Raw genomic sequence first — 21,789 nt, 5'->3', positions numbered from 1 at the left:
GGTGCGTCTTATGGTCCTAAAAATACGGTACACAGAAATGTGGGAGCAAACTGTTGTACTCTATCCTTCCATGAATTTCTCATAGACCCATATAACTTCTGTGTAACTTAGGTTGCTATATATATGATGTTTAATATTCCAATGTATTCTATTTAAAAGTGAAAAATGTATCCAGATCTAGAACCTAGTAATGACAAAATCGAAGCACGATAGGATTTCCATCTTCCCAATCTACTATATAAATTGTCTAATTCTGTCTGTCATGGAAATCCCACCTCGCTGATTGGTCGCGGCAGTTAGGCCGCAACCAATCAGCGACAGTTGCTTAGTCGTCGTGGCAACACGGCTGCATTGCTTATTGTACAGGCACATTACAGCTGTTAAAGGCATCACTGCTGCGTCGCTCATTACACAGGCACAGTCCTGTACATATTCTGGAGTACAATACATTAGGTAACAGCAGAATAGTGACTGCAGCTCTGGGAGTAACTGGAGTACAATACATTAGATAACAGCAGAACAGTGACAGCAGCTTTAGGTGTAACTGGAGTACAATACATTAGGTAACAACAGAACAGTGACTGCAGCTCTGGCTGTAACTGGAGTACAATACATTAGGTAACAGCAGAACAGTGACAGCAGCTCCGGGTGTAACATGAGTATAATACACTAGATGGTGGCCCGATTCTATCGCATCGGGTAGTTTAGAGTCTCTGTTAAAATAAAAATAGTTATACTCACCTTCCGACGGTCCCCGGACTCTGTCCCGCCTCTCTCACCACGCTCCCGGCATCTTCCGGTCCCAGTAATGATTAGCGAGAAGGGCCGGAGATGACGTCACTCTTGCGAGAGCACGACGTCATCAGCGATGTTTCGCACAAAGCATTACTGGGACCGGAAGATGCCGGGAGCGTGGTGAGAGGAGGGACAGAGTCCGGGGGCCATCGGAAGGTGAGTATATCACTTTTTTATTTTAACAGAGACTCTAGAATACCCGATGCGATAAAATTGAGCTACCATCTAGTATCTTATATTTGTGCAAAGCTTTCCTTTTTTTGCATACTCCTTCCTCTAAACCGAATAAATGCATCTTCTCAATAAATTTTCTAAATTTTGGAGAATTATTTAACCAGTGCACTGCTATCATTTTTCTTATTTGGAAAAGTGCCCAAGAGCCTACCTTTAATTTTCATCTTTAATTACTCCACCTTGCATACCCCAGCACAGAAACTATAGGTTGAATTAGGATATTTACACCAACACACCATTTAAGTAACAAAAAAGCAAAGGAGACAGCGCCTCACTGGTCGGTGAAACAAAGAAGTCACATTTATTCTGCCTTCTGTGGTGACGTTTCGATCCGAAGATCGTTATCAAGTAGTGCAATGTGCTTGATTTTTGAGATTGAACTTTTTCCGGATGGACTCACTGGATATGACATGCGTCACACTCTTGTGTAATATGTTGACCCTGGATTTTAATGAGGTGCGGTATATCTACATTGAAGTGATTTACCATTTAAGTAACCATAAGTGCGTTTCCAAAAATTTTCAAGAGCCACACACCCAAAACGTGTAAAATATCAGCGGGATCCATCCCACATCCTGGGCATACATCACTTGCTCCCACTCCTATTTTATGGAGAAATATAATTGTTCTAGATGCCAGGTGTAATATGTATAACTTTGACAATCTCTGGCCTTCACTAGGGGACCGGACCGATGACTGATCGGACCATCAGTATTTCTCGCATATGGAGGAACCAAAAAAAAAAAAAGTTTCTCCATCTGCTCCTTTCCGATAGTCCATGAAAAAAATTGTCTCATCTTTATTGGCCAAAACTGCTGACAGGTTCCCTTTAAATGTAACCACTACATAGATAGAAAAACTCAAGGCACAAAAACAGTCCCCATAAAAAATAAAACTTAACAGTGAAGGGGGAAAGAATGCTGCCAAAAAGTCAGATATATACAATATATGTTACCAAAGTCTTGATAGTGAATCCCAGAGGCACTGAACAGTCCCTAACAATCAAAAAAAGCTTATCAGTAAAGGGGGAAAGAATACAGCCAAAAAAGTCGGGTGATATGCAATACACCTACCTGGTAATAGAAGTGGCGACTCCCCACCCCGTTGAAAGGCATGCTGCAGGATGATCGCATCTATAATGTGTATTTAATCCTTTTCTTTGATGGTATCCATACGTTCATAAAAAAAAATAATCAGTTTGAAAATGGCGCCGGCAGCGCCTGCGCAGTAGCATTTATCAGCGATACAATAGATGCTACGGTGCAGGCATCAGCAGCTCCATCTTGGAGGAGGCAATTTTTCTTTTTCTCTAGCAAGAAGGCGCCACCTGCGCCATTATCAAACGGATTTTTATTTTTTTATGAATTTATGTATATCAAAGAATATAATTAAATACACATTATAGATGCGATCATGCTGCAGCATGCCGATAGGAATATATTTCATTATGTAAAAATAGTGGGCAGGTTACTGAGGGATCAGTGACCTGTCAGAAGCAGTACTGATGAATACCTAATCAGTGCACCACATGAAGACCCCTACAGGCCGCCCCGGAACACGAGCATATCATTAACTCAAAACTGAAAATAAAGAGTAAACAACAACAACCACAAGACAGGTTTCATCAACCCAGGTATCATTAATCAGCATAACAGCGCCGACCTGACACTGTCTGTAGGTTACTGAGCACAATTCTGATGACAGGTTCCCTTCAACTGCCATTATATAAAGAACCTATACATGTTATACCCCATTGAGGTCTACGAAATTGTGGTGACCTGGAGAAACATTATGGTAGGTCTGTTTAAACAATTAGTGAACATGGTAAAAAAAAAAAAAAAAAAAAAAAAAAAAAAAAAAAAAAAAGTGGAATTGCACTTTTTTGCAATTTCATCTCACTTGGAATTTTTTCTCTAGTGCACTATATGGTAAAACCAATGGAGTAGTTCAAAAGTAGAACTTGTCCAGCAAAAATTATACCCTCACATGGCAATATTGATGGAAAAAAAAAAAATTACGATTCTGGGAAGAAGGGGAGCAAAAACACTCAAAAATGGAAAAACCCAAGGTGGTGAAGGCAGGGGCAGACATATCATTGGTGCAACCTGTACAGCCACACAGGGGCCCATTTCCACTTCCAAAGTAGCTACAATTTTGCATTATGGTGAGCTTATTGGACTGTAAATGGCCAATATACTATTCTTGCACGTGGGCCTTTTTTCGTCTGTGTCCGCCAGTGGGTGAAGGGGTTAATTACATTTCAACTTGAAAAAGCTTTGCTATCTTCCTATGTCCCTCTCCTTTTGTGGACCTCCACCATTTTCAGATTGCTAGGAAGCTGCTTAGAAGAACCCATGGCTGCTGTTTTTTGGCACAAGGTTGGAGGAGGCTGGGTTTTTTATAAAGCTGGGAAATCTGCATCACCTGGCCTTTCATAATGATGATAGTGAAAAAGCCATAACCCTAACAGGCTGAACAAGGTCTGAGACCTTGGCCAAGTCAACAGTAGCTGAGCACACAAATCTCCAAGGGTGCCAAGACTATTGCATTGGCCCATTTTCGTAAATATATATATATATATATATATATATATATATATATATACTAGCTTGGCCCGTGCAAAATTTTCACACATTGGTTGTCGGGGGTGCAGGCAATTTCAGAAAAAGCAAGCTGATCAAATGTAAATGTATTTCATGAGATGATGAACACAGACAGGTATTTATACAAGTAGATTGGTAATACAACAAATTGGTTTGATAAGCAGAGGCCAAAAAATGTCTTCCGGTTGAGGTACCACCTGCAGGTCATTGTTTCCTTCTGCAGGTTTATGAAAATTAATGTTTAAACTGTATTTAGTGATAAAATCGTGGATGTGTGGTTTGGCTCTTTTCTTGCTGAAGGGGGCAAGCTTACCTTTCAAATTGTGTATCATTTGTGTGTGTGGGGCGAAGTAATCACCGAAAAAGCTGTGCATGTTTACAAATGTGTTTGTATATGTTATTCACCTGCAGTGAAGTGTGCAATCCTCCAATGTGCCTGAAATAGGCTGGCAGGCTGGAAAGACCCCAAGGCAAATGTTTGGATTTCTTTGTGATGTCTGTAAGCAGCTTTGTGTTAGTGTCCTTTGGCGTAGTGTGGTGGCACCTGCAGGTCATTTTTTCTTACTGCAGGTTTATGAAAATGAATATCTAAACTGTATTTTGTGATCAAATTATGGATGTGTGGCTATTTTCTTGCTGAAGGGGGTAAGTTTACCTTTCAAATGGTGTATTATTTGTGTGTATGGGTGCAGTATGAACGGAGAAATAGAAATACATGTAGCCGCACGCTCCCGTCCGCGTGCCGTTGGCAGTGCCAGGTTTTCATGCGAGAGACTGGCATGAGAATCGTGCGAGTCTCTCGCAAGTGAGTAGGAGCCCTTACAGACATAAGTTCCCTACACAATGCAGGTGTAGCTTCCAGGGTTGCTGAGCGGAGATGGAAAAGATCACACCAAGGAGCACTTCATTGCATTCAAACAGTACTCCATTACTTTCAGGGCCACAATCGCTACAGCAAAACAAACCTACCATATTTTTCAGACTATAAGTCACTTTTTTCCCCATAAAATCATTGTGGAATATCAGGGTGCGTCTTATAGTCAGAATATACTTACAAGTAGTGTGTCAGCAGCAGGAGTCGGGCGATTCGGTGGCCTCCTGGTCCGACACTGCAGAGCGATGATCACACTCCCTTCCCAGGCTGGTGCGGCAGGTTCAGTGGTGCCATGTAGTGCGGAGCGCTGTCGATGGAATCCCCCGACCACTGAACCTGCTTGGGACGGGATTTCCCGGAGGCCACCACATTACAGCAATGGATGTCTGGGAAGGGAGTCATATCACTGGACTACCGAACACCCCACGTGACTACGCTCCAGCAACGCTGCTAATCTCCCCCGGTAAGCTGAATTCGGACCCCATTTTACACACTCATTTTTTTACTCTATTTTCCTTCTGAAAATTTGGGGTGCGTCTTAAAGTCCGAAAAACACAGTACTTCTCATCTCTCATATCTTCCGTCTCACTATACAAAACAGCTATTCCAACACCTTCAATTATCTCCTCTGTCTCCCAGCACCTTCTCCCTCTCCACTCATCTCAGCTGAAGACTTTGCCTCATTCTTCAAGCAGAAGTTTGATGACATCAGAGAAAGCTTTAGCCTACAACCCCCACAACCCCTCTTCCTAACTACTCAGCCCTCCTGCTCAAAAACCAACAACTTCTCCACCATCAAAGAAGATCAACTTTCCGCCCTACTCTCGAGATCACTTCTCACCACCTGTACCCTTGACCCAATCCTATCCCACTTCATCCCAAACCTCACCACAGTCTTCACCCCAACCCATCTCTTCAACCCATCACTAACAACTGGTGTTTTCCCGTCATGCTTCAAACATGCCACAATCACACCCATCCTCAAAAAGCCTTCTCTAGACCCATCCTCTGTATCTAGCCTTCACCCCATATCACTTCTCCCCTATGCCTCAAAACTACTGGAACAACATGTCCATTTCAAACCTGTCTTCCCACCTCTCTTCCTGCTCCCTCTTTGACAGCTTATAATCTGGCTTCTGACCGCATCAATTCACTCCAATGAAACTGCCCTAACTAAAATCACCAATGACCTTCGGACTGCCAAAGCCAAGCAACAGTACTCTGTCCTCCTCCTCCTGGACCTGTCCTCTGCTTCTGACACAGTAGACCATCCCCTATTATTACAGACCCTCATCTCTTGGTATCACAGACTTGGCCTTATCTTGGATCGCGTCATACCTAATAGACCTGACATTCAGTGTCTCCCAGTCGCACACCACCTGTTCACCCCACCACCTGTCGGGAGTCCGGCAAGGTTCAGTCCTAGGGCCCCTGTTCTCCATTTACACCTTCAGCCTGGTACAGCTCATAGAATATCACGGCTTGCAGTATCACCTCTATGCTGATGACACACAGATCTACTTATCTGGAGCAGATATCACCTCGCTACAAACCAGAATCCCACAATGTCTGTCCGCTATTTCATCCTTCTCCGCTAGATTTCTAAAACTTAACATGAACAAAAACAGAGTTCAACATCTTTCCCCCAACTCATTTGGCTCCCTCAACAGACCTATCCATTAAAGTTAATGGCTGCTCACTCTTCCCCAGCTCTACAAGCTCGCTGCCTTGTGGTAATCCTTGACTCTGGTCTCTCCTTCAAACCACATATCCAAACCCTTTCCAGTTCAACTCAAAAATACTTCCCGTATCCATACTTTCCTCAACCTAGAATTTGCAAAACATCTAGTGCATGCCCTCATCTCCCGCCTTGACTACTGCAACCTCCTGCTCTGTGGTCTTCCTTCTAACACTCTTGCACCCTACAGTCTATTCTAAACTCTGCTGCCCGACTAATCCACTTACACCCCCGCTATTCCCCGGCTTCTCCACTCTGGTCAATCCCTTCACTGGCTTCCCATTAACCAGAGATTCCAGTTCAAAACCCTAACCATGGCATACAAAGCCATCCACAACCTGCAGTAACCAACGATCCACCAAACCGCTGCACGACCAGCTCTGCCCTCAGCTATTGTCTCCTCACCCCATCCTTTGTAGATTGTGAGCCCTCACGGGTAGGGTCCTCTCCTCCTGTACCAGTCGTGACTTGTATTGTTTAAGATTATTGTACTTGTTTTATGTATACTCCTTTTCACATGTAAAACGCATTGGAATAAATGGCGCTATAATAATATAACTCATACATACATATAGGCGATCTGATCAGCGCCTGTATGTAGTATGATTATGGCAGCTTCTAGTCTCCCATGGAGACTATTGAAACATGCAGAAAGTAAAAAAAAGTTTTTAAAAATATTGTTAAAAAATAAATAGAATTCAAATCACCCCCATTCAAAATAAAATTTAAAAAAAAAAAAAATCAAACACACACATATTTGGTATCGCCGCGTTCAGAATTGCCAGATCGATATAAAAAGAATTAACCCGATCGCTAAATGGTGCAACGAGAAAAAAGTCAAAACGCTAGAATTAAGTTTTTTTGGTCGCCGCAACGTTGCATTAAAATGCAATAATGGGCGATCAAAAGATCATATCTGCACCACAATGGTATCATTAAAAACGTCAGCTCAGCATGCAAAAAATAAGCCCTCACCCGACTCAAGATCACGAAAAATGGAGACTCTATAGGTATCAGAAAATGGCGCAATTTTTTTTTTTTTTTTTTTAAACAAACTTTGGAATTTTTTTTCCACCATGTAGATTAAAAAGAACCTAGACATGTTTGGTGTCTATGAACGCGTAATGACCTGCAGAATCATAATGGCAGATCAGTTTTATCATTTAGCAAATATGGTAAACCGTAGGATTGCACTTTTTTTTGCAATTTCACCGCATTTGGATTTTTTTCTCCATTTTCCAGTACACGATATGTTAGCACCAATGGTGTTGTTCAAAACTACAACTCATTCCACAAAAAACAAGCCCTCTCATGGCCATATTGACAGAAAAATAAAAAATTATGGCTCTGGAATGAAGGAGAGCAAAAACGAAAACTTAAAAACAAAAATACCTACGGGGTTAAGGGGTTAGAAAAAACGCAACAGCTGATCTATAAAGCAAGAATGACCGCGATGGTGTCCATTCTCGCGGGATCGCGACGTCTCGCGGTCATTCTCGCAAAGGATTACTGGGACCGGGAGCATGGAGAGAGGCGGGAAGGCTGCGCGGGACGCCGGAAGGTAAGAACAACAATATTTTTTATTTTAAATTCTATTTTTTACAGGGATATGGTACCCACAGCCCGGAGGACAGTCTCCTCTCCTCCGGACCGTGGGTACCATCCGCAAATGTTCTGCTTAGTTTTCGCATAGTGGGCATAGCCACATGCGGAAAGTAAGCGGAAAAATGCATTCCTATGAGTGCGGGATCGCCGCGATTCCGCTAAATTAACGAGCATGCTGCGTTTACCGCGAAGCGATTCCGCCGCGGAAAAAACAGCAGCATTAGCACAGCATTGCGGAATCCCACAGGAATGCATGGGATGCTTATTTTTCGCGGCAAAAATTGCGCCTTTAAAACCGCCGTGGAAACGCGAAAAAAAACACTACGTGTGAACTCAGCCTAAAACTGACTTTAAGTCCATGATCACACTATCTGTATTTTAGCAGCATTTCACCTTAGTATTTTGTAAGCCAAAACCAGGAGTGGGTTAAAAATACAGAAGTGGTGACGTGTTTTTATTATACTTTTCCAAATTGTTTCACTCCTGATTTTTGCTTACAAATACTGATGTAAAAAACTGACCGAATACTGATAGTGTGACTGTAGCCTAAAAGCTGCACGAGAGACTAGGAGGAACAGGCGGATTCCTGCACCTGCTGCCCTGGAGTGACAGGTCTCTCCCTAGACATGTACACAAGGAAAGACCTGTCACTCCAGGGCAGTCGTAGGTTTCTCAAATATATAACAATGTAGGTAACATGTATTTCTATATTTCTGAACACCTTAATTTTGTTCTTCTGTACTGCAGTGAATTGTGTCAATTAGGCCGGGGTCACACTTGCCAGTGTGGCGCAAGTCTCTCGCATCAATACCCGCCACTGCCGCCGGCATTCGGGACCGGAGTGTGCGGCTGCATGTATTTCTATGAAGCTGAACGCTTCGGTCCGAGTGATGGTGATCAATGCACGAGTTTCTCGCATAACACTCGCAAGTGTGATCCCGGCCTTAGTGTCACACTGAAAGGCAGCCTAAAAGGCCCTATAGTTTATATACATGGCAGACTCAAGGTCCACATTGTTAGACTCAAAGCTCCAATGCAACCACCTCGCACCCCCTCGAAAGCATCACAAAGGCTCAGAATGGCATAGAGGTAATGTGTCATCAAAACATGGCTTTTTGTCATCAGATATTTGAGTTAGAAGCATGTTTTAAAAATTTTTGGTAATTTGTTTTTTATATTATGACCTGTATAAAAAAATTGTCAATCTTGATTCTTTCAAACTGGCAAATGGGTCTATTTTAGATTCATACTTGCTGCCTGTTCAAGAAGAGATCTCTGCATTTTCATTATCATCGGAGGCAATTCTGGAAATGCACTTATTTTTGCAATTTCATTGGAATTTTTTCCGCATTTTCCAGTACATTATAAGTTAAATCAATGATGTTTTTCCAAACTACAACTCGTCTCGCAAAAAACAAGCCCTCACACGGCCATATTCCTGGAAAAGTAAAAAAGGTATGGATCTGGGGAGAAGGGGAGTATAATACAAAAAAATTAAATGGCCCGGGGTTGAAGGGGTTAAAGATACAACATTCACCAGGCCTCCCATAGAGAATGTTTACGCCAGCTGTGTGCTGTCATTTTGACAAAATCCTTGTTTTATCTGCTGTAGAAAAAGCAGTTCTTTGAATGCAGAGCTCTGTATAACCCCAACCACAGCACTGATAGGCAGATTTACACTGTGCATAGGCAAAAAGCAGTGAATCATTGGTGGGAGCAGGGTTATACACTGCTCAAAAAAAATAAAGGGAACACTCAATTAACACATCAGATCTGAATGAATTAAATATTCTCATTGAATACTTTGTTCTGTACAAAGTTGAATGTGCTAACAAAATCACACAAAAATCATCAATGGAAATCAAATTTATTAACCAACTGAGGCCTGGATTTGGAGTCACACAAAATTAAAGTGGAATGTAATGTCCTTAAAACAAGTCAAAATGAGGCACAGTATTGTGTGTGGCCTCCACGTGCCTGTATGACCTCCCTACTGTACAACGCCTGGGCATGCTCCTGATGAGGCAGCGGATGGTCTCCTGAGGGATCTCCTCCCAGACCTGGACTAAAGCATCCGCCAACTCCTGGATAGTTTGTGGTGCAACGTGACATTGGTGGATGGAGCGAGACGTGATGTCCCAGATTTGCTCAATCGGATTCAGGTCTGGGGAACGAGCGGGGCCAGTCCATAGCTTCAATGCCTTCATCTTGCAGGAACTGCTGACACACTCCAGCCACATGAGATCTGGCATTGTCCTGCATTAGGAGGAACCCAGTGCCCACCGTCCCAGCAAGCATATGGTCTCACAAGGGGTCTGAGGATCTAATCTTGGTACCTAATGGCAGTCAGGCTACCTCTGGCGAGCACATGGAGGGCTGTGCGACCCTCCAAAGAAATGCCACCCCACACCATTATGGACCCACTGCCAAACCGGTCATGCTGAAGGATGTTGCAGGCAGCAGATCACTCAACGGCGCCTCCAGACTGTCACGTCTGTCACATGTGCTCAGTGTGAACCAGCTTTCATCTGTGAAGAGTACAGGGCACCAGCGGCGAATTTGCCAATCCTGGTGTTCTGTGGCAAATGCCAAGCGTCCTGCATGGTGTTGTTTGAAGATAAGCTCAGCTATACTAATTTGCGAGAACAGGTTCTCAACTAAATCCTATGCATATGAAATATCTTCATACAACGTACGCATGTGTTAAATATATATATACTTAATATCTGATGTATTTTCATGACATTGTAATTTCATGTATATAAAGGACTAATTTCCCTCTGGTCAATATGGGGTTAATTGGGGAGGTAGTCTTTTCTAATTACATGTGCTGTTGTGATGTTTGTATGCCTTTGAGGAAGGACTATTTTTACTGGGTCCGAAACGTGTCAGGCCTATGGGGTGGTCCCCATGATGTTGTTTTTTTATCGCTGAAGATGTTTAAATAAAAGAAATTTTACTGAAAAATGATTCCTGTGCCGGAAGTATTCTATTTGTACTGGCCTGTCTCCTGGTAGCGCCTCCAGCTTCTAGACACTACGCTGACAGACACAGCAAACCTTCTTGCACAGCTCGCATTGATATGCCATCCGGGATGAGCTTCACTCCCTGAGCCACTTGTGTGGGTTGTAGAGTCCGTCACATGCTACCACGAGTGAGAAAGCAAAACCAACATTCAAAAGTGACCAAAACATGAGCCAGATGTGGTCTGCGGTCCCCACCTGCAGAACCACTCCTATTGAGGGTGTCTTGATAATTCCCAATAATTTCCATCTGTTGTCTATTCCATTTGCACAACAGCATGTGAAATTGATTGTCAATCAGTGTTGCTTTCTAAGTGGACAGTTTGATTTCACAGAAGTTTGATTTACTTGGAGTTATATTCTGTTTAAGTGTTCCCTTTAGATTTTTGAGCAGTGTACATGAGTATGAAGGACTATATGGCATCAGGTTTATTAGTCATCTAGTGATAATCACGTGTTGATATAACAGTGACTATCAAAACTACAGCAGTCAGCCAAGTGACCGCCGGAATCAAGGTCTGTACATTACGCTGCTCTCAGGATCAGATGGCAAAAACCTGATCACAGATTCCCTATAAGCCGGAAAAGAAACATTATTTAGGACTTGAGTCATGCATATATAAGGCCGGACTCACACAAGCGCATGGCATACAATGTGAGAGCATCAGATGCTATATGCTAATGACCCTCAGTTCCTGCTCTTGCTGCGAAGGTGAGCCGAATGTCAGTGCTCTGTGCGCCAATCCTCCCACATAAGAGAATCACAGCACAGGTGTGGAAAAGACGGAGAAAGGAATTTCTCCATCTCCTTCATGGCCTGACTCGCCGTACATCGAACTGCGCTGGGGTGATAGAGTGCAGTCCGATGTTTCACTTGCATCCATAGACTTGTATTGGTAAGGGTGAGCCAAGTCTTGCTGCCAATCGGCATGAGAAAATAATCACAGATGTGATCTGCCCTACAGAATAACACTGAGCAGAGTGCCATGTGATGCTTTATGGCGTAGCGTTCGGACGTGTTATACGGTAGTGCGACTCCGGTCTAACACTGACAGCCAAAAAACTGTGTGGCTGCAACATCCCCCAGCAAAATCAGTGGTTTCTCAATCTATAATCGGAATTTAGCTTAGGGTAGGTTCATACTGCGTTAAGGGGAAGCGTTTAACACATCCGTTACACAGCGGCACTAATGCTATGTAACGGATGCGTTAATGCCCCCATAGAAGGCCATAATGTAGGGCATCGCTAACGCATGTCATAATCTGCATGCGTTAGCGATGTGCCGTCATTCAGTGACGGACCCTCGGACACGGTCTGCAGCGTTTGAGGGTCCGTCACTACTAGCGCAGAAGGAGCATCTGCGCTAGCATAACACGATCAGAAAATAGAGTAGCGTTAACGCAGTCCGTTTAACCCATGCGTTGAACGGACTGCTCTATGAACCAGGCCTTACCGGGGTGAGTGGGGCGGCTGCGGCATAGACGGATCCCAAGAGCCAGGGTTGCTGCTGCGGGAAGCTGGAGGAAGGGGGTATTCGGCAGCGCGAATCTGCGGGGGGATCCGACCGGGCTATCAGAAAATGTTGAGCGTCCCCGCCACTTCTCATCCTTTTCACTGCGGTGAACTTAGGGAAAGAGCCTGCCTCAGCTAAGCATGACCGAACACCCCGTCCTCCCAGCATTGTCCCACTCCTGCCACCGCTGTCAGCTTCCTGCAGTAGCAACACAGCCTCCTGGGACCCTGCTCTACGGCAGCTGACCCCCCGTAAGATACCGTGAAAGAAATTTCCTATTTTTTGCGACAAAGTTTGGGGGGTGTCTTATGGTCTGATGCATCTCATAGTCTGCAAAGTACGGTATATGGACGTGTGCTGCTTTTGTGTGAGATACGATTTGTAGCCAGTGCAATGGTTTGCATGTGAGAAGGAAAAAAAAAAAAAAAACAGTACACACTATTGTGGTCTTTACGGACCAGACTAGTGCATGAAAATAGCAGGCAGCTCCCGCACTTGCCTACTATGTGGATAAAGCTGCATAATGAGCTAGATAAGTCTGCAATCGGCAGTTGTGACTAGTCCATGTCTTATTATACGTTATTTCCTCCCGCCTAAGTCCAAGTGCACACAGTGCTTGTGGTTACTGTCAGACACATTCAATCATGAGGTACAAGGGCTCATTAAGACATCCATGCAAATCAGTCGAAGATCGAATGGCAATGCACGGACTGTCCTCCTGACCCAAGCATAACAGTTTAGTAGAAATATCTGATATATCAAGCTGTTACACTTGGGTTGGGAGAGCCACAGACAGTCTGTGCTTTAGTGCTTTGTGCTCAGATTGATTGCTATGGATCTGAACATGAGGCCTAAGGTGGACGGTCTTACAGTTTTGATAACTTGGGGCCAAATGAAACAGAGTATGCTTTTTATTTCTCCGAGGACACATTCAGATAAGCACAAAGATGCCTTAAAGTAGCCAATGAATGCACCAAATGCATTAGTGTAAATGCACGGAAGAGGGGATATCTGTAGGCTCATGTCATTAGGAGGAATTGGAGTGTAACACGTGTATCCATATGACGCCAATGTGTCTCTCAGAATTAAAGAGTTTTCCCACGAACAAAAAGTTCATTTTAATCAATAGATGTTGGAACAATAATAATTTCCACAATTGGATGTGTTTAAATGAAATGTTCCTGTGCTGAGATAATCTTATAAATGTGCCCCTGCTGTGTGCTGTGTAATGGCTGTGTCTAACCGTACAGGAACATGGTCTGATCATACCACAGCTGCTGGGCAAGGGAGGAAAAAAAGAGAATACAGACATTACAGCAGGGGATTACAGCTGATTCTTGTAAAGCATTTCCCTGCCTGTTTGTAAACAATGTTTTTCTTCAAAGAAAGATTCAGCTGTGCTCTCCTGCTGTAATGTCTGTATACTCCTTTACTTCCCTCCCCTGCCCAGGAGCTGTGGTATGATCAGACACAGCCATTACACAGTACACAGCAGGGGAACATTTATAGGATTATCTCAGCACAGGAACATGTCATTTAACCACATCCAATTGTGGAAATTATTATTATTCCCAGATCTATTAATTAAAATATACTATGCTCTATGTTGGAAAACCCCTTTAATTATAAGACCTTGTGAATTCAGGGGCCAACAGAAGGTTTGGACGGGTGCCATAAAACAGACCCAGATAACACAGATGCAAAACACCATAACTGCTGGAAAAGTAACGCAATTATGGCCTCATTTAGACAGCAGGGACTTTTCTCATGTGCAAAATATGATATGGTCTGTTTCATTAGTTTTTCTGAAAAAAAAAACACCTCCATCACACGGGTGACATGTGACCATGGTCTGATTTTTTCAGACTTGAATTGGTGATTCATCTGCGATTCTGATTAAATAGGACCAGCGCAGACTCTCGGCCGGGAAGAACACACATGTGAGCGGCCCCACAGACTACAATAGAGGAAAAATACAGACAGAACTTGCACCAGAAAAAAAAAAATTACATCTGAACGAGCCCCAACACATCTAATGCCAGATGTCTCCCCTAACCGCAGCCACCGCCTTCACATTTGAGGATACCAGCCAGTGGCGTCAGGCGCACGCCAACCACCTCAGGGTTAGGGGACCCTACAGACACTTATCTTCTAAAGCCTCTTTTTTTAAAAAAAAATGGAAAATTCCTTTAAGAACCTAGCTGTAAGGCAATAAAGCACAGGGTGCAGCCTCCTCAGTAACAAGGGGCCTCAGGAAGAGACAGACATGCATTAGGCCTGTACAGAGCAGGACCAGCACTGTATAACGTAGATCATTACCCTGCCTGCTCCCTGCAATCAGCCACCCAGTATTACCTGTCAGAGGGATTGCCCCTGGATCCAAAATGGCGGCCTAGTCAGCAGCGGCGGTGACGTTGGCTTCACATTCAGCTACAGCGGCCACAATACATCAGTCATCACTATGTTCGTGGCAATTCAGACACCGGTACCGGGCACTGGCTACAGACACGTAGAAGACGGCGACAAGAAGAGATGGACACGTCCACAGCACAGGCCCGCGAGAAGCCGGCTATAGTCTTCCCTGTAAACTTCACTGACGTGGTAACGCAGCCTACCGCGACACCTGGAAACCACAGCTCCTCCACCAATCACCGGAGACTAACGCGTGACGGGCGGACATGTTATCCAATCAACCAATGGATGGGGCTAAGGAGGCGGGACAAATGTGTGCGCTGTGGAGACGCTGGCAGCGTTAGGTGGGCGGGTGCACCAAGGGCGTGACTTTCTTGCCGAGCGACCAATCAGTCTTTGAGGGAATCATGATTGGCGTATAGAGCGGGGTCAGAGGTTAGCCCGTGACGTATTACTGGCTGATGGGAGGGGCTGCTGTGAGATGTGATGTTTATTGCAGGTGGTGGGATAGTCTGCAGTGCAGTTATAGGCTGGGGTCACAAGAAACAAGGCTGTGCACACACGTTGCAGATTCTGCTGCGTTTCCGCAGCGGTTTTGGCCCTGCGGAAACGCAGCAGTTCCGCTGACATGGTACAGTACCATGTTATCCTATGGCTTTTCAAAACCGCTGTGCTCACAGTGAGTTTTTTCCGCGCGGTTTACAAACCGCAGCATGTCAATTGTTTGGGCGGTTTCCGCAGCGGTTTCACACCTGTAAGGCTGAGTGCACACGTAGATTTTCCTCCTGCGGATTTTTCCGCACAGATTTGAAGAAATCCGCAGGTCAAATGACCTTCATTTTTCCTGCGGATTTCTTCCTTTTTTCTTGCGGTTTTCCCCTGCGGAATTCCCCCTGCGATTCGGAGAATGGAGCAGGTGGAAAACCGCACAAAAGAAGTGACATGCTGCATTTTTTGTACCACACAAAAACCGCGTGGAAAAAAACGCAGCGTCTGCACAGCGGTTTTTTTTACATTGATTTACATTCTACTGTAAATCACAGTGCGGATCTGCAGCGTTTCTGCGCGGTAAAATCCGCTGCAGATCTGCAGGAAAAATGCATCGTGTGCACATGGCCAAACATAGTAGAGGTGTGAAACCGCACGAAAACCACAGGTCACTTTACCTGCGGTTTTACCTGCGGATCCGCGTGGAAAAACCCGCAGCTGAATCTGCAACGTGTGCACATAGCCTTAGGCTATGTGCACACGTGCTGCGATTTTGGAAAATCCGCAGGTCAAAATACCTGCGGTTTCACACCTCTACAATGGTGAAGGTGTGAAACCACAGCGGAATCCGCACAAAGAATTGATATGCTGCGGATTGTAACCCGCGGAAAAATCTGCAGCATGTGCACAGCGTTTTTGGTTTTACCATTGAAAACAATGGTAATAATAATAATACATTTTATTTCTATAGCGCCGACATATTCCGCAGCACTTTACATTTCAGAGGGGATTTGTACAGACAATAGACATTACAGCATAACAATAATCACATAGATCATAACAGATACCAAGAGGAATGAAGGCCCTGCTCGCCAGCTTACAATCTATGAGGGAAAAAGGGGAGACACGAAAGGTGGGTGGCAACAATTGCCCTGATTGTATGGACCAGCCATAATGTTAAGTGTGTAACAGTACAGATGCACAGGGCTAATGGATGCATAAAGCATGTGGGAACATGATGTGGGGAACCTGGTTATGGTAAAACTTTTGACTGTGACACACAGGGATAGTTTAGGTTAATGTGTTGAGGCGATAGGCCAGTCTGAATAAATGCGTTTTCAGGGCACGCTTAAAATTGTGGGGATTGGGGACTAATCGTATTGACCTGGGAAGTGCATTCCAAAGAATTGGCGCAGGTACTGTATAACACAGCAGAAACTGCTGTAAACCCACAGCAGAATCCGCACAGTGTGCACATAGCCTAAGATGTGCACACGCTGCGGATTCTGCTGCGGTTTGCCATCTTCTCCATTGTGCAGATGAAAAACCGCAGAGCAATCGCAGGTAAAACCGCAGATCTTTTGACCTGCAGATTTAACTGCGGATTTTACAAAATCTGCGCCGCCAAATACGCACCCCATTCCGCAGCATGTGCACGTAGCCTAAGAGAAGCCATCTTTTTTCTTCAACTTTGTGATCATCCTGTAGCCAGGGCTGTGGAGTCGGAGTCGGTGCTCATTTTGGTGGAGTCGGATTTGGAGTCGGTATAAAATGGCCCGACTCCGACTCCTAAAATATATAATAAATTGGGTACAGTAGTTCACTGCAGAATGTGCTGAATATTTTTTCATAGGAATTTGGGAAAGTTATGAAATGTCCTATAAATGGCTGTTCTATTCCTGATCTAAGGCTACATTCACACACAGCGTTTTTCCTGCGTTTTTTGAGGATATGTTTTTCAGTTGCAAAAGCAGATCAGCTTTTGAAAAAACCGCATCACCTGAAAGGTTTTTGAGCTCATAGATAATGTTTTCAATAGCAAGAGCAGATTAGAAATCTGCTCTATCTATATATCCATTTATCCATATCTGTCTATCCATATCATATCTGCACCAAAAAGAATGAAAGCTGGATAGCACACAGACTAAGGGTGTGTGCAGACGCTGCGGAATCCGCTGCGGATTCATCCGCGTGGATTTTGCAAAAACCGCAGATAAAACCGCAGGTCAAAAGACCTGCGGTTTATCTGCGGTTTAGCCTGCGGTTTGGTCCTGCGGTTTCACCATCTCCACAATGGTGGAGATAGGAAACCACTGCGGATTCCGCAGAAAGAATTGACATGTCAATTCTTTCTGCGGTTTCAAAACCGCAGGAAAACTGCGCGGATAAATCCGCACCGTCTACACAGCGGTTTTTGGTTACTATTCATTTGAATGGTACTGTACACCGCAGCTAAAACTGCTGCGGGTCTGCAGCGGCCGAAACCGCTGCGAAACCGCAGCGTGTGCACGTAGCCTAACACTCCTTTTTTTTAGCACCAGTCAGGGACACCTCATAGCTGCCCAAAAGGAAGCCCAGGACAGGCATTGCTCGTCTTCAGTAACACATCAACATCAATTGATAGTTGGAATAAATAGACTGCATTCACCACCACATCCTCTTAAGGTGCAGGCTTTATTTTCAAGTGTAGGGGTGTGCAGTATGAGGTTGTGCAGTATGAGGTTCTGCAGCAGCTGAGGTGTGCAGTATGAGGTTCTGCAGCAGCTGAGGTGTGCAGTATGAAATTCTGCGGAACAGCATAAGGTTCTGAAGGCATCAAGACTGTGAATTAACACATGTGGAATTATATAATTAGCAAAAAATGTGAAACAACTGAAACAACTGAAAATATGTCTTATATTCTAGGTTCTTCAAAGTAGCCACCTTTTGCTTTCATTACTGCTTTGCACACTCTTGGCATTCTCTTGATGAGCTTCAAGAGGTAGTCACCGGAAATGGTTTTCACTTCACAGATGTGCCGTGTCAGGTTTAATAAGTGGCATTTTTTGACTTATAAATGGGGTTGGGACCATCAGTTGTGTTGTGCAGAAGTCTGGTGGATACACAGGTGATAGTCCTACTGAATAGACTGTTAGAATTTGTATTATGGCAAGAAAAAAGCAGCTAAGTAAAGAAAAACGAGTGGCCATCATTACTTTAAGAAATGAAGGTCAGTCAGTTCAAAAAATTGGGAAAACTTTGAAAGTGTCCCCAAGTGCAGTGGCAAAAACCATCAAGCGCTACAAAGAAACTGGCTCTCATGAGGACCGCCCCAGGAAAGGAAGACCAAGAGTCACCTCTGCTGCAGAGGATAAGTTCATCCGAGTCACCAGCCTCAGAAATCGCAGGTTAACAGCAGCTCAGATTAGAGACCAGGTCAATGCCACACAGAGTTCTAGCAGCAGACACATCTCTACAACAACTGTTAAGAGGAGACTTTGTGCAGCAGGCCTTCATGGTAAAATAGCTGCTAGGAAACCACTGCTAAGGACAGGCAACAAGCAGAAGAGACTTGTTTGGGCTAAAGAACACAAGGAATGGACATTAGACTAGTGGAAATCTGTGCTTTGGTCTGAGTCCAAATTTGAGATCTTTGGTTCCAACCACCGTGTCTTTGTGCGACGCAGAAAAGGTGAACGGATGGACTCTACATGCCTGGTTCCCACCGTGAAGCATGGAGGAGGAGGTGAGATGGTGTGGGGGTGCTTTGCTGGTGACACTGTTGGGGATTTATTCAAAATTGAAGGCATACTGAACCAGCATGGCTACCACAGCATCTTGCAGCGGCATGCTATTCCATCCGGTTTGTGTTTAGTTGGACCATCATTTATTTTTCAACAGAACAATGACCCCAAACACACCTCCAGGCTGTGTAAGGGCTATTTGACCAAGAAGGAGAGTGATGGGGTGATACGCCAGATGACCTGGCCTCCAGTCAGCAGACCTGAACCCAATCGAGATGGTTTGGGGTGAGCTGGACCGCAGAGTGAAGGCAAAAGGGCCAACAAGTGCTAAGCATCTCTGGAAACTCCTTCAAGACTGTTGGAAGACCATTTCCGGTGACCACCTCTTGAAGCTCATCAAGAGAATGGCAAGAGTGTGCAAAGCAGTAATCAAAGCAAACGGTGGCTACTTTGAAAAAAACAGAATATAAGACATGTTTTCAGTTGTTTCACACTTTTTTGTTAATTATATAATTCCACATGTAATTCATAGTTTTGATGCCTTCAGAGTGAATCTACAATTTTCATAGTCATGAAAATAAAGAAAACTTTTTGAATGAGAAGGTGTGTCCAAACTTTTGGTCTGTACTGTATATATGTAAACGATATTATACAGTGTATTACATATTTACAATTTATTACAGTTTTTTGTGTTCTAAAGTTGTATTCCAATAAATAGATATTATGTTCTACCTAAATATCTTGATTATTGGATCATAGAAATGATTAAATGTCTGATGTTCACATTGTACTACAATAAATTTTTCACTTAAATATAAGCAATATATGTCGGAGTCGGAGTCGGTGTAAGGGAAATTGAGGAGTCAGAGTCGCAGGTTTGGCTTACCGACTCCACAGCCCTGCCTGTAGCAGGAGCCAGTGTCCGACTGGTGTGCTAAAGGCCCGCCCGTAACATTGACATTGAGGGGGCCACTTTTCACTTGCAAATATTATACTACCCGCGTTCACAAATTTACCTATATCTCTATTTAATAATAAACTGAGTAGTATAGCTACTGAAAGATGAGATGCTGCTTTTTATTGTTCAGAGTGAATCAAGTGAATTGTGCCAAGTACTAAACATATAGTGAGGTTGGGGGCCCAGATCTGCACAGGGGTCCACCGGAGGATTTCCCTATTACCCGATGGGCCAGTCCGAGCCTGCCAGGAGCCATTGGGGGGTTTTAGTTTCCTGGGGGATTGATTTTTCTAGATGAGATGTATTTGTCCATTATGAGATACCTAGGACATGACTTCTACTGTAGTCACTACTTATGGGGGGACGCATGAGCAAAGCAAATCCGGCTGATGTTTTATTTGCTCATTATTCTCTACGCTCTTCAGTGTGATGCAGGAATAAAGACCGTACATTATCGTGTGGGTCAGTACCAGCACCGTACCTCCCAACCTTTGGAGAGGAGAAAGAGGGACAGATCATGTGGCGCGCAGGGCGCACACCCAAACCCAGGACTGTCCGCTGTATCCGAGATAGTTGGGATTGACGGGTCTCTGGTCCAGCGTCCTGGTCAGTGGTACCTGTCAGCTGGACGGGAGGCCGCGAATATCTTACCTTCCGGCGTCCCCAGCACAGCTTTTGATTAGTCCGGGCAGCGCCACGTCATCTGTACGCCCTGCTCATCTCTAGTTTGATTTATTATTTGTTCCTTCACTCACAGTCGGAGCCACCAGAACTTTCTCATCTTTATGTGGCTTCACTACACGACGTCTGGCTCTTTTTGTGTCTGTAAGACTGTGTTCACACTCTGCAGAAGTGGTGTGTTTTTTTTAGTTTTCTGCAGCTGTCCCAACCAAACTACACAATAACAATCTTCTCCTTATTTGATCCGTTCCTGTGCAGATGCGATGCCGCGTTCTTTATGGGGGGTTTTTAAAGTACAGAAAAGCTTTGATTCTGCACTTAAAAGAGTAACTGCAGTTTTTTACATGTGTTTTTTTTAGGCTCCACATAGAAGACAAGAGAGAAAAAAAAAAAACCAAAGCGGCATAGTTCTTCAGCGTCTTCAGACCACAGCGGGTGCAGCTTTTATGAAATCACATCCACTTTGCTTGGACAGTTAAACACAGCAGAATTTTTGCGCAAATAAAGCAGCAAAAAAATACGCAGCACTTACTCTCAATGTGAACAAGGTCTACATTTTGAACGCTATTCCATGACATCTCCGCTCTCTGTGGTCTGAAGAGGCCTCTGAACTCTTCTGTTTTTGGTGCACTTTTTCTCTATAGGCTTCTTCTGGAAAGAAAAACTCTACTGCATTTTTAAGCACAGAAACATAGTTTTTCTGTACTATTAAAAAAAACATTAAAAACTCTGCTTCATCTCTGCCTCAAAATCACTTCAGATAAGGGACAAAACACATAAAAGAAATGCAGCAAAACCTCAATAATCAGAGAGGATTGTTATTGCGTTGTGGTGCGGAGACCTGCAGAAAAAAAAGCAGCAGAAAGAATGCAGCAGAAAGAATGCAGCATTTGTGCTCTTTCACACTTCAGTTTTTTGCATCAGTTCAAATCCGCCAAAAAGTCAGACAGGCGGATCCGTTCTCAACTGATGTGAGGAAAATGAGGAAATTTAAAGGAGAGAGGGAGAGAGAGAGAGATTCTTTTTTTTGTCCGGCACCCAGAAAGAATTTTGGGTTAAATGAGTATCTGGAGGATCCGCCAGAGAAAAAAAACGTTACAAGCTCCGTTTTGAAATCTTTCAGGATGGTGACGGACAGCAAC

General features: G+C 44.1%; 1 long non-coding RNA gene across 3 annotated transcripts in view; it reads right to left on the bottom strand.

The window, feature by feature from the left end:
- The window catches only part of LOC141072868 (uncharacterized), a 123,041-nt gene extending 107,920 nt beyond the window's left edge, over positions 1 to 15,121 (bottom strand). For 2 of the 3 annotated variants that reach the window (XR_012226885.1, XR_012226886.1), the window contains exon 1: positions 14,741 to 15,121. This is a non-coding gene — a long non-coding RNA (uncharacterized lncRNA). The remainder of the gene's footprint in view (positions 1 to 14,740) is intronic. The other variant, XR_012226884.1, reaches the window with a different exon arrangement.
- Between the last annotated feature and the right edge of the window lie 6,668 nt (positions 15,122 to 21,789).

The sequence above is a fragment of the Dendrobates tinctorius genome, unplaced genomic scaffold, assembly GCF_039654945.1.
Source record: "Dendrobates tinctorius isolate UK_male_01 unplaced genomic scaffold, ASM3965494v1 ptg000292l, whole genome shotgun sequence".
NCBI classification, from domain to species: Eukaryota; Metazoa; Chordata; class Amphibia; order Anura; family Dendrobatidae; genus Dendrobates; species Dendrobates tinctorius.
Note: the sequence above shows the minus strand (reverse complement) of the source record. Positions and strands in the feature narration are given on the sequence as shown.